This window comes from Nomascus leucogenys, chromosome 16, assembly GCF_006542625.1.
Source record: "Nomascus leucogenys isolate Asia chromosome 16, Asia_NLE_v1, whole genome shotgun sequence".
NCBI classification, from domain to species: domain Eukaryota; kingdom Metazoa; phylum Chordata; class Mammalia; order Primates; family Hylobatidae; genus Nomascus; species Nomascus leucogenys.
Window position 1 is genome coordinate 73,317,419 of NC_044396.1, and position 12,835 is coordinate 73,330,253.

The 12,835-nt window shown below is 38.1% G+C and overlaps 1 pseudogene; it reads right to left on the reverse strand.

The window, feature by feature from the left end:
• Nucleotides 1-281: 281 nt before the first annotated feature.
• Nucleotides 282-12,835, reverse strand: part of LOC115830645 — a 32,815-nt pseudogene continuing 20,261 nt past the window's right edge.

Here is a 12,835-nt window from a genome sequence, read left to right on the forward strand (position 1 = left end):
AGGGAAAAAAAAAACATTCATTCTAAGTGAGAGTACTTCTCAAACTATTTGTGGAAAAGATCATTTTTATCCACAAATCCATCCTTAACCAATATTTTTGTAAAACAAAAGAACGAATCACTAGAAACGTAAAATATAAAAGGCACAAAACAACAAAGAAAAAGACATACAAATTATGTCAATATGTTTTATAATCAAAAGAAACAAACTGTTATATATATATATTTTCTTTCTTTTTACAAGAGCACAAATCTACTTTTATTTATTGACTTTTCACTAGTTTAAATCCTTGAGTGGTACAGCGTCACTTGGATTCTGTGTCCAATAGCCTAATCAGGAAGATTGCTTCAGAATATGGCATGAACCATGCCACTGTTTCCACGGGCCCAAGTTATCTTTCCCCAGATTACTCTGGTTTTGTTTGGTTTGCCGCCAGGAGTCACTGTGTTGTTGTTTGCTTTGTATACATAAGTACATCTCTTGCCCAAATAGAATTCTGTTTCATCTTGGGCATAAATACCTTCAATTTTAAGAAGAGCTGTGTGTGCCCTTTGGTTCTGGAGACCCTGCTTACAGACAGCAAAAATGGCCTTGGACCACAGGCTTCCAGACAATATTTCCTTTTAGAAGTCCTGTTCCCAGCAGGCCTCCACAGGATCCAAGATGGCAGAAAGAGAAAGACGAGCTACAATTTTCTTAAAGCTTATTCTCCATGTCTATTCTCCTCCAGCAGACAGATAACAAACCTTCAGAAATCAGTTCTGATCCACAGAGCATAGGCATCTTCCAGAGCTTGATTCCTTGTCCGTGTATTCCATTCCTTTTAGACTTTCTATGAAGTTTTGACTGTCGCCTTTGGGACCCTGTTTAAATTCTTTCTTTATTCGTCCTAGAAATTCAAAGTAACTTGTGATAGATAAAGCTTTGGATGACCTTGATTTAAACCAATAGCTGGAATTTAGTTGGTAGATGCTTTTCCCCATTTTGACTCTCTGCTGACTAACAGATTTTGGAAAGCCACAGAGCACACGTTGCAGCTCTGTCAGGCTCCCTCCATTCATACCCAGTTCATCATCCCAGACAGGGCCTCGATGGCATTTCTAGGACTCAGGACAATTTTTATTTAATTTCCTTTATTTTTCCCAAAGCTGAAATGTGAAACCATTACCCCCATTCTTCTATTCTCTTTCCCTCCATTTTTATCCTCCAATATTTTATTCCCTTTTTTTCTAATGCTCTAGAAGAAAAGCAACGTAAAAATTAGTACCTAGTGAACACAAAACTCTCCCAGTTGAAGATGTAAACTGATGAAAACTTCTATAAACTAGAATCTTAAGTAAAGGAGGAACTCATAGTTGACAAAATTTATTACCTAAAAATTAACTTTGGATATAAAACATTTTCACTAAAATTTGTGGAAGAGAGATCTTTAATGGCCTATAACAAAAATCTCATGTCTGAAGAATTTTCCTAAAGCTTTAGTGTTTTAATTGGGTAACTAGGCATGTCTACCCTGGCTAAATGGGTCTTAAGTGTGACATGATTTATCAATCATGTTTTTATAGATAGGTAAAAGTTAACTTTTAAGCTCTTTACATCTACATAGCCAGCAGTAAGTTCTCCCTTGGAGATATTCAGTAGAAAGTGCTATTGGAGGATCAAAGCCTCGCTGCTCTGAGGCTATTTTGGGCGATGACAATCTATGTGAACTTTATCACACCACTTCGTCTGGAGCTTCTGACTTGCCGTTTGTTAAATAAAGACAGTAAAACCTTTCAGGGAGGAGTGCAGATCAAATGAAGCAGTATGCTTGAGATTTAAAAGCAAAATCACCTCCCTTCAATGAAACCGTCACTAGTGACTAATGACTTCATGAGAATTTAATCTGAGCTTTTCATTGAGCATATGCTGTCTGCCAGTCTTTGTTCTAAGTGCTTTACACGCATTAACTCCTGTGATTTTCAGAACGACATGATGAGGCAGGTACTATATTCATTCTCATTTTGCATTTGAGCAAACCGAAGAACACCGAATGCCAAAATGGATTAAATCATTGACTCAGGGACACATGCCTAGGGAGTCAGAGTGCGGGGATTTGAACTAAAGGAAGTTCTTAGTTAATATTTTTAACACTATGCTATGCATAGCCCTGGAGACTCATGCAGTCTAATTAATACAGGCACCCAGGGCCAGGCGCGGTGGCTCACGCCTGTAATCCCAACACTTTGGGAGGTCAAGACAGGCAGATCACTTGAGGTCAGGAGTTGGAGACCAGGCTGACAAACATGGTGAAACCCCATCTCCACCAAAAATACAAAAATTAGCTGGGCGTGGTGGTGCACGCCTGTAATCCCAGCTACTGGGGAGGCTGAGGTGGGAGAATCACTTGAACCGGGAGGTGGAGGTTGCAGTGAGCTGAGATTGTGCCTCTGCACTCCAGCCTGGGTGACAGAGCAAGACCCTGTCTCAAAAATAAATAAATAAATATAAATAAATAAATAATTTAAAAATATAGGCACCCAGATGTCATTGTCAACTTGGGTTGGCAAGTCCTAGCACATTTACCTCTTGAATATTTAAAAAACCTAACCCTTGCTCTGAACTTAGTCCCATTGTGTTCATTCAGGTCACTAGCTCCTACATTAGTAAACAATTATTCAGTAATCAGTCACTATCAGGCATGTGTAAGATGTTGGAGGGCATCACAGTGAAGAAGTCACATTTACTACCACAGTGGTTCTTATTATTTCCATAATGAAGACAACATTGAATGCATATGTACAGAATGAGAAAATAATTATTTGACAGTGACAAGTGCTATGAAGGCAAATGCCGCTATCATCTTGTGCCTAGACTTCTGTAACAACCTCTTCATTGATCTGCCTGCCTCTAGTATTGTTCCATTCCAATCCGTTGAGCACAAAATGCAGTCTGACCCTTCCAAAAGCAAATTTGACCATTTGATGATCTTGCTTAAAGTCTCCCATGCCCCTGTGCCATCACTCATGAGGTCAATCTAAGCTCGCTGGTAACTGGCTTCTACTTCCCTCTTCAGTTACTTCCCGTATTCTTTGCTTCTGGATTTTATGCCACATTAATTAGAATTCCCTGTAGGCACTACTCTTCTATGCATACACCATGTTCCTACTTCTGTGCCTTTGTGCAGGTTGCCCTCTTTACTTGAACCCCTTTCCACCCTTCATCTCCTGCCTGATGTTTACCTTTCAAGAATCACTGCTTCTAGGAGGACGACTCCAACACAAGTTAAGAAGGACTAAAACAAACGACATTGGGGTTTTCATTCCTTGATCAAGTATTGTGTCTTTGTGTTATTTTCATCACTGCACAGAGGTGCCAAGGGCAATACCTAGAATGCAATTGACATTCAGCATATGCAGAAATGAACCAGAGAAGTTAGCAGATTCTATCATCTCTCCCCAGTCGGTAGTCCCTATCCCACTTCTCTCCCACTTGCCTACTGAAGGAGGATATTTATAGCTATATCTTAATGAATATAATCAATATTTTTTCCAAGTACCATTCTCAGGTAAACACTGACTCTTGCTTCACCCCAGATTAGGCACCTCAAGCCCACAGGTCTGGGAATATTCTTGCTGTTTATAATACTTCTTATCCACACATTCGGAGATACAGAAAACAATTTTTTACTTTCAGCAGGCACAGTGGTAAAAGGAAAAAGCATTGAAATATTTCTGCAACAATATTGCCTTCTATTTTTTATATCAAAGATAGGTTGGAGGAGTTGAACACATAATGCAGCATGAAACAATTTTATTATATTTTGGCAGATTCTAGAACCAGGTTTTACATACATTCTGGGTGTTTAATAAGCAGATTCTTTTCAGCTCCTCTGAATAAACAAGACATAGTCTCTTCTCAGTATATTAAGAAAGGCCCAGGAACACTATCCAGTAAAGACCGGGCTGAAATACAGTTTCTACTGATACATGTGATAGAAATCACAGGTGGGAAAATGAGTTGAAATTAAATATTTGTAAGCAAAGTAAACTTCTCCCCAATTCATTTGTCAATTTTGTTTCCTTTATGATCACATTCCCAACTAGAAGTCCGCATTTTTTGGAGTTAATTTAGATTTCCGAGAATATTTCCCAAAATTGCCGTGAGATTCGTTACTCAATATGCAAGAAAAATTAATGTACTAAGTTTTTACTTACATGAGTGCAATTTTAATATTTAAAGATTATGGGGAAGAAATATCATTGTGCTTTTCTACCATATTCTGTGGAAATAGAAATTGAGAGCATTTTCTGCAAGTTTTAGAAATGTCTCATTGGAAAAGTTAACCAAAGAATCAACACAACTCTATAGTATTCTTGAAGCTAAAATTGAGAGCTATGTGTTTCCTTTTTAAGACAGAAACAGAATTCAACGTTAAAAGTACACTCAGCAAAGAATCATTCCCTGAGAAATAGGTTGCCTCAATCCTTTTGTACTCTGCAATAAAATGTAGCACAAGCAAATAAGAGTTTATTTACTGCTGCATAAAACTTTGGAGGAGCAGGCAAGGAGAGGAAGCCTGCTTTCGATTTCTACCATCTGGAAATATTAGAACTCAAAGCTAGGATATTTCCAATTTTCTTGTAGGATAATCAGTAATGTGTCTTCTCCACTCTCCAGCTCTGCAGGCCAGAACAGATGTCATAGGAATGATGATTGTCATAGGTAAATTTCTCCATGTAAGTACATCATTCCTCAAAAACTTGAGAAAACTATTAATTTGGCTTTTTAAAATGTGCAACCCCCACACGTTTTAAATTAGAGAAGTTATGTGCGAAGTCATCATTGCTCTGTTTTGTAATCCCTTGTAAACATAGGACTTAACTCTTTCACATTTATTTTTCTTAACAATATTTCTTGAAAATAAGAAAACTTTTTTTCTTGAAAATAAATAAAATCATTTTTTCTAAAGAACATCTGAATAAGCAGATTAGCCCTGAGTTTCAGAATCAGCCCTCTGAAGTATTGCTTGACATTTTGCAAGTCACTTAACCCCTTTGGAGCTTCTGTTTCTCTTTCTGTAAAATAATACTGACCACCCACCAAACGTAAGGACCTGAAGGCAACCCTAGACTTCAGAAGTGTGCCAGTGCTTAGCATGAAAGTGTTATATAACTTCCAAGGAGGCAGTGTAGTCTGATGTGGAAAGGGTTCAATTATCCCTCAGGAAACCAAGTCTTGTTTTGTTCTCAGTTTGGAGACTAAGTGACCTCTGAGAGGCCATCCACTTTTAGAGCTTTGTTCATTCTTAGGGCAGCATCCAACCTCAATCACCACTGAATTTCAAACTCTCTTCTTTGTCTTGCTGATGTTTGGTTTGGTTTTGCTTTTCTCCTATACTCTTAACGTCTCCTTCTATCAATTTCCTTGTTCTAACTGCTATGGTTTGAATGTGTCCCACAAAGTTCTTCTGTTAGAAACTAGACCCCAGTGCAACAGTGTGAACTCTGAAAGAGGTGTTAGTTCATGACGGCTGTGCACTGACTAATGGATTAATGACATGGTGGTGGGAGTTTGTTATAAAAATGAATTCAGCTCCTGCACACTCTCTTTTGCCATCATGATGTCTTCCACCATGTTATGACATAGCAAGAAAGCTCTCACCAGATGCAGCGCCTTAATCTTAAACTTCCCAGCCTCCAGAATTATGGGTCAAATCGAATTTTATTGTTCATAAATTATCCAGTTTGTGGTATTTTGTTACAGCAGCACAAACCAAAGACACTAGCATATTTAATATTTTTTCACTAAGAAAATATGAAAATTGTTGGCCAGGCGCGCTGGCTCACGCCTGTAATCCCAGCACTTTGGGAGGCCGAAACAGGCGGATCACAAGGTCAGGAGATCGAGACCAACCTGGCTAACACGGTGAAACCCTGTCTGTACTAAAAATGCAAAAAAAACTTAGCCAGGCCTGGTGGCGGGCGCCTGTAGTCCCAGATACTCGGGAGGCTGAGGCAGGAGAATGGCGCAAACCCGGGAGGCGGAGCTTTCAGTGAGCCGAGATCACGCCACTGCATTCCAGCCTGGGCGACAGAGTGAGACTCCGTCTCAAAAAAAAAAAAAAAAGGAAAAGAAAAGAAAATATGAAAATTGTTATAAGATCCTTGTGTTCCTCTTCAGAAAAGTCACTCGGAAAAAAAACAAACATAAATAATAATAAATACTTGGTAATTTCCCCAGATAAAGTTGTTTTGCAGTTTCCAAGCAATAGACCAAAACTAAGTCAAGTTTTAAAATTTCTCCCTTTTACTGTTCCTCAGCCTATTTTGACCCTAGATGAAAGGCATATATTTAATTATCCATGCTATTTTAATCATAAATTAAACCAAATTTTTCATTGAGAATTGAGAAATGAATTATACTCAAGAGAAAATGGACAGAGCTTATTCAAGGAAATTTAAAGATAAATAGCAACAATAAAGTTCAGATAAGATGATCATATAATCCACATCTCACTACAATTAATTCGAAGAAGTAATTTCCACTTATTTATTGTCTTTAATTGTGATTAGGGGAAATATTATTTAACAGGACTTCTTTTACAGTGTTTAACAATTCTATTGTTATTCAATAATTTGAGGTTTTCATGATACTTGCTAGTTAGAAACATGATCTTTAAAAAAAAAAAAAAAACTGTTGCAGTTATCTTCCTAAGCCAAAAAACAAATGGGAATGCAGACTTCATGGTGATAGATATAGTACACCTTCAAGATGTTTCTGCTAGGTGCATCTCTTTTGCTTCTTGGGATATTGATGACATTCTGTCCTGGACACCATTGGTAGACTCCCAAAAGTTGAATGAAGTGTGGAATAGGCACTTGTAATAATAGCTTCAGGTCCATGTCCAAGTGCTTGAATGACAAGCAGCAAAAATTGACCAGCAGCTCATTGGCAAGAGCTTTAAAGAGGCTGTGTTCACCTGGATCCAGTGAGTTTTTCTGGAGTTGGATCATTGGATCATATTTCTCTATTAAGAGAGGAAAAAATATATAAGGAAGACAGTGGAACTCTAGGATGTTTTTAGTTGATATCAAGAAGTATACATTTAAAAATAAAATAGACAGATGTATTTGACATTAAAAAAGAAACAAACAAAATAAAAGAGAGTCCGTTACAGGGCACAGAAGTAAAAAGGTCATCTGCAAAGAATCACAGTGTGTAATTCAGGACTATGTAAATTAAACACTTTGTTATGGAGAATTTGCTATGTTACTCTGTTTTACAGACAAACTCCAAAGTATGAATATACACAAACCAGAAATACAAACTGGTCACAAAGATGATAGAAGCTATAAAAATAAGTGGCAAAAACGTAGCTAAAAAAACAGAATGGCTCTAGCATAGTGCTAGAGGAAAAGAATTTTTAAAGGATGAGGTATCTACATCCTTTAGATAAGAAACAGACTAGAGAAGTTACAAAATATCCCAAGCAGCCTGTGGAATAAGAGGCTTCAAAATAATGTAGAAGAAGAGGATATGGGAAGAAGGACAACTGTCTAGTGAGATCTTTCAGATGGAGTCCAGATAAGAAGACCTAAGGTACCTCAGCTGACAGAGAGCATTAACTACCAGACATATGAATAAAGCCACCTTGCACCTTTCAGCCCAGTCCATACGGCTGCCATCTGACAGCAACTACCCTAGTGATTCCAAGCAGGACCAGGAGAAACACCCTTCAGCTCACAGAGTTGTGAGAAAAAATAAATTGTTCTTCAAAGAACAGATCTCTTTGCAGTCTGTGTACCCCGAACAAATGGGAGGCAAAAATTTATTTGAACCTTGTTATCCTGTGCATAATAAAAGCAATGTTTGCTTTATTTTATTTTACATCTATAGTTAGTACTTTTGGCAAAATATCCATAAATTCCAAATATGATAATTTGTCACTAAAGTCATTAATTTTTCATTCCTCCAGCACACAAAGTGGATTGATTATCAAGGAGTATATTATGTTTCTTTTACGACAGTTGCTTCAGCTATGAAAATTCCACTGATTCCAATTCCATAAGAAATTTTAAAACCAAGGCATTAAGAAATGCATTTTTCTATGAATCCTGGAGAAAGTTCTGAACTTCCTAATAAAACGATCTCCATATTGTTAAAAGATCTAATGATATGAAATGATAAACAAATGCTCTCATCACAAATGCTGATGCTGATGAGGTTATATTATAACATAGGACATTGATTAATGACCATTTATCCATACTTCCTTAGATGTATACAAATCAAGTATATTCCAGGTGTATTCCATACCTAAGTAGGGGTTCTTTGCTCTTCATTTGAATTGTTGAGTTCTTTAAGTCAGCTTGAAGAGTCATTATTTTCTTTGTGAAATTGAAATTATGGTTCTCATATTACACAAGACTTTTGCTATGACAATATAATAGTTACAGAAAGAAAAAAATCCAATCTAACATATTTAACCTATAACTGCAGAACCCTCATAGTTATAACAGGCAACAACAGCTAAAATGATGGTGGGGGAAGGGAGAATTTTTAAGACCAAAGCTGAAAGAGTATGGGTCCAGAAGACAAAAATAAAGATTTTTCACAGAATTGCCATTTATTATTGGTTATTTATACTGGTTCAATATAAAATGTACCATTGTATAGCATATTCTACCTCTTCTTCTATACTTTGTTTTCATTTTTAATGTCTGCATCTTTTCCAGCAGCCCCGCCAGTGTACCTAACAGAATCTCTTTTTGTGTGTTAGTAGCTATAATGCTCTCTTTGCACAAGCAGGTCTTAAAACAAACAAACAAAACAACGTCTATTCATTATGTTTTTCAAAATTACTTTGGACAAACCCTACCCTAACCATTGCAACAAACAAGTTCAATTCATAACAGAATAAAACCACTCATGGTGATCAACAGCAAGCCTTGAATGCTGAACTATTTTTTTTCCTAATATTGGACTGACTATGCAGTTTGGCACCAGTAAACAGGACTCATATTGCTGACTTCCCTTTAACAGTGTTGGCTATAAACTCTTCTCTAGCTGTTACTGCCATCGAGGATTTGTCTGCATATTTGAGAGGAAGAGCCAGGAAAAACAGTTGTGTTTGCCCAAGAACATAAGTCTATCGAATAGCGAAATAAGCTGGGGATATCTAAGTGAGCTTTGGGTTTTGTACTCAGCTTAATAGTGATCCTTCCCTTGATCTTCTCAGTGCATTTTCTTAAAGGTAGTGAAAGCTGAAGTTCTCTGAAGAAAGGTTTCCGCAAACAAGGCCAAGAACACTAAAACCTCAAACCCATGTAAATGGGATCAGCTGTTTGTTCTGAACGTGTTTTTCACTAGTAGCCAGTCAGCTACCTCCACTCTCCCACACACCCCAGTGTGTCCTTAGAATAATAATTATGTCTCAAGAGAGTTAAATCAGTGGCCAGAAATCATATAGCTAGAGATTGGACTAACAGACTGAGGATTAGAATCTACCCAACACCCAAGCCTACTCCTGTCTGCCATGTTGTTTCTCTATGTACAAGACAGCATTCTTAGTTTTTACAGCAAGTTAAAAGATGTGTGAGCTAGATGACTGCCCTGAAGGAGTTTCATTCTCATTCAGGAGACAAGACGTAAACACATATTGATTAAATAACAATGAAATATTGAAATAGTCTAAAATGTAACAAAGCAGCAGAAGTGTCTTTAACATCAGAATTTCAAAGAAAATTCTGACTGTGGAAAATATTTAATATATGTTCTGGAGGTGAAAAATCAAATAGGTTAATTCCTAACTGATATTTCACTTAGAGAGAACAGAGAGAAGAGAGAGTTTGGGGCTGGACTGAAGAAAGCCTTGATCCATCACTTCGGGTCTGAATTTTCTGATGGGTGTATCCTGCCGACTTGGGAAATGCTTACTTACTTTGGAATCGTCTGTGCATATTCTCCATTGCCCATCTTACAGTCAAGGATTTCCCCACATTTTTTTTTTTTTTTTTTTTTTTTTTGACGGAGTCTAGCTCTGTCGCCAGGCTGGAGTACAGTGGCACGATCTCGACTCACAGCAACCTCTGCCTCCCGGGTTCAAGTGATTCTTCTGCCTCAGCCTCCTCAGTAGCTGGGACTACAGGCAGCCGCCACCATGCCCAGCTAATTTTTATATTTTTAGTAGAGTCGGGGTTTCACCATGTTGGCCAGGATGGTCTTGACCTCTTGACCTCGTGATCCACCTGCCTCGGCCTCCCAAAGTGCTAGGATTACAGGCGTGCATCACCGTGCCCAGCCGACTTCCCTGCATCTTAAGATGATAGTTGTTAGCTGAATAAATAGAAATTAAATGTCGAAAGACTAGGAAGCCATGTACTCACTGATAAAAACATTCATAGGCAGGGAAGATGAGTACCTTTGAAAAAGAGGTGGTAAAATGTTGAGATGAGTACCTTTGAAAAAGCGGTGGTAAAATGTTGAAGTTAAACAGACCCTCCTGAGGTCCCTGGGTTATACTCAGAAGCCTATTTTGTGCATAATACCACCCTTTATACCAGTACCGACTGGTTACTGAAGTTTTAAGCACACATGACAACTGGCATAAAGTTTTAATCTGGAGTTTATTAAACTAACACAGAAATAGTCATTTTCTTTTCAGTAGCCAATCCTTGATTTCAGAAGCTTTAATTTACAAGCAGGACTAGTGGGCCATACAGTCATCCCTTCTTATGATGAAGGCTGTTTGTGATAAATTATTTTACCCATATATTTATTTCTTTACCCTTTTACATAACTCTAAGAATTTCAGATATGGTTTAAGTAAGTCACTTGCTGCTCTGAAGTCCTCAAACTACCTTTTAAAATGTGTAAATAAAAACAAAATTAAGCATTTGGATGGAGAACAGACATAGGAAGAAAAAGCCTCTTTGTATCCATATTATCTGAAAATGTTGACATTTTCTTTTGATTAAAAGTATGCATGGTAGTGTACCTTTCTAATACGCAAAGGTTAGAAAATGAAAATCAATTTCATGCTATTCATTACTTATTTTAGAGCTATAAAATAACAATTGTCGGGTGGGCACGGTGGCTCACGCCTGTAATCCCAGCACTATGGGAGGCCGAGGCAGGCGGATCACGGGGTCAAGAGATCAAGACCATTCTGGCCAACCAATATGGTGAAACTCTGTCTCTACTAAAAATACAAAACTTAGCTGAGTGTAGTGGCGCACACCTGTAGTCCCAGCTACTCCGGAGGCTGAGGCAGGAGAATCGCTTGAACCCAGGAGTCAGAGGTTGCCACTGCACTCCAGCCCGGGTGACAGAGCAAGACTCCATCTCAAAAAAACCAAAAAACAAAACAAAACAAAACAAAACAAAAATTGTCAAGTTTAACTGATTGGCCTGAGTTATGTTTCACAGAATCACTTTTACTAAATAATTGATTTGCATTTATTCTCTAAGCTTCTAATAAGAAATATAATTAGACACAATGTTGTTAAGCGAGGCTTTACTTTAACTCTAAAGGTGTAATTGAAATACAGAAAATACCTCTCAGGCTTTGGCTCTAAGAAAAACTTTGTTTCTCCTGAGCAGCAAATAAGAGTTTATCGACATGGTGGGCTCTATAACTGATGGTGTTTACCTCTTGGCCTTGTCCATTGGGTTCAGAATTAATGTTGAGCCAGTGTAAGTTTGGTCAGAACCTTACAAGATACATGTATTTGCATAACTTAACCCCTGGCTTCATTCGCTATTTTGCCCTTTTATTCTATAAGGTTTTAGGTTCTTTACATATGATATCTCCTGTTATGGACAGAATTGTGTCCCCTCAAAATTTATATGCTAAAGTCCTAACCCATCAAAGTGACTGCATTTGGAGACAGAGTCTCTAAAGGGCTAATTAAATGTAAATGATGTCATAGGGTGGGGCCCTAATCCAATAGGGCTGATGCCCTTATAAGAAGACAAACAGACACCACAGATCTTTCTCTCTCTCTCTGCACTCACACAGAGGCAAGGCAATGTGAGGACACAGCAAGAAGGCGGTGCCCTGAAAGCCAAGAAAAACTACCCCACCAGGGAGTGTAAATTAGTTCAACCATGAGGAAGACAGTGTGGCGATTCCTCAAAGATCTACAACCAGAAATGCCATTTGACCCAGCAATCCTATTACTGGGTATATACCCAAAAGATTATAAATCATTCTACTATAAAGACACATGCACAGGTATGTTTATTGCAGCACTAGTCACAATAGCAAAGACTTGGAACCAACCCAGATGCCCATCAATGATAGACTTGATAAAGAAAATGTGGCACATATACACCATGAAATACTATGCAGCCATAAAAATGAATGAGTTCATGTCTTTTGTAGGGACATGGATGAAGCTGGAAACCATCATTCTCAGCAAACTAACACAGGAACAGAAAACCAAACACCGCATGTTCTCACACATAAGTGGGAGTTGAACAATGAGAACACATGGACACAAGGAGGGGAACATCACACACCAGGGCCAGTCAGGGAGTGGGAGGCAAAGGGAGGGAGAGTATTAGGACAAATACCTAGTGCATGTGGGGCTTAAAACATAGATGACAGGTTGATAGTTGCAGCAAACCACCATGGCTCATGTACACCTATGTAAAAACCCTGCACATTCTGCACATGTATCCCAGAACTTAAAGTAAAATTTAAAAAAAAAAGAAACGAAAAAAAAGAAAAAATACCCCACCAGAAACCAATCCTGCCTGCTGGCACCTTGGTGGTGGACTTACAGCCTACAGAGCTATGAGATAATAAATCTCCATTGTTTAAACCACCCAGTCTGTGGAAATCTGCTAT